The sequence below is a fragment of the Phycodurus eques genome, chromosome 20, assembly GCF_024500275.1.
Source record: "Phycodurus eques isolate BA_2022a chromosome 20, UOR_Pequ_1.1, whole genome shotgun sequence".
NCBI lineage: Eukaryota > Metazoa > Chordata > Actinopteri > Syngnathiformes > Syngnathidae > Phycodurus > Phycodurus eques.
In genome coordinates this window covers 2,967,863-2,969,448 of record NC_084544.1, presented here as the reverse complement: position 1 = coordinate 2,969,448, position 1,586 = coordinate 2,967,863, and positions in this window count along the sequence as shown.

Here is a 1,586-nt window from a genome sequence, read left to right as displayed (position 1 = left end):
TGTAGACGAATTAAATAAATATATCAAATAATTTGTCATAATAAATGATAGGCTGTACAGAAATATCATTTTAAATATGATTACAAGAACGACTCTATTATTGAAGTCAAATGTACTTTATTATTATTAATCTTGGGATGACTTGCGTAATCCGATCCCTTTTGAAAACAAGACTGAAAAAGTATGCCCATCGCTACTCCATTTCATACAAAATTCATCCCAATGGGAAAATTTTGTTTGACCATACGGTACTTTCAAAACATTCAAATTGATATGCGCTACTTTTATATTGTTGATCGTTTCCTCGGCTCTTTCCGCTCGTCTAACTAGTCCTCCTCGTGCCGTCCGCCAGACTCGTTAATGTTTAATGCTTACTCAGGAAGCAGACAGACCCCGCCTCCCTTGGCCTCACACTCACACACACGCACACCACTCCTCCTTCATCCCCCTGGCAACGCCACCCTCATTACTAGCCTGAGAGTTGACCTCTGACCCCTGGCGAGACCAGATGGCTGGTGTTTTCCTCGAGAGGGACAAGCAGAAGCCCAGCGAGCCTTGCCGGAGTGGCCACTTGGAGTGCTGCTGAATCACGACCGGGGTCCTGCGAGGATGAGGATGGACGTGTGCGATTGAAGCAAAGCAGACAAGATGTCGTCAATGTGCCACTGTGGGAAACATAAAAGAGAGTGAAGGCGAAAGAGGGAGGAAAAGCAGAGATTTCCCCTCCCTGGATGGCTCACTTTTATGTGGCAATGGCACCCCGTGGTGGAGAGCTATCAAACCGTCACCATCATAAAACCTTTATTAACTGTACAGTTGGGCTGGGCGATGTGGCCTTAAAATTAAATCTCCGTTCTTGTTGTTGTTTTTCCCCCCTTCAAAATAAAGAAAATGCAATTGACAATGACATTATTTTGAACAGGTTTTGATGATTGTATTTTTTTCAATCTTCTGGGATTTGCTTCATTCAGCCTGAAACCAAAATAGCCTTTTAAACTATCCATCCGTCCATCCATTTTCTGAGCCGCTTCTCCTCACTAGGGTCGCGGGCGTGCTGGAGCCTATCCCAGCTGTATTCACTTCCACAGAAAGAATAAAATGTATTGGTTCTGTTTTATGACAGACAATGTGAAAATAAATGTGCTTCCTCTTGGAGAAAATGGCCCTTTAAACACAATCCTTAATACAGTATGTTTAAATAAAATATTATAAATGTTCGAATATTTAACATGAATATTTTAGGAAGAACATTACCTTTGGGATGAATTAATATGTAAAGATCGTTTGCTGACAATCTGTTGGTCATCTTGTGAGCTGCATTCACGTGCGCTTTTTAAAAGCTGCGTTTATGTAGTAATCCTCATTGACCAGGTAGAGGGCGCCATAGGCTCAATCACGATATTTTGAATTACCGTCAACTATAATAAATTGTCGCAAATAAAATTTCAGCGTACTGTATAATATATTTTAGTCATTTAAACAGTAGATTTGCCAACTTTGTCCTGAGATAATACCGCATAATATTATATTATTATAACATAATGACACGAAAGTGAAACTACACTCATTGTTTGTACAGGTAGTGA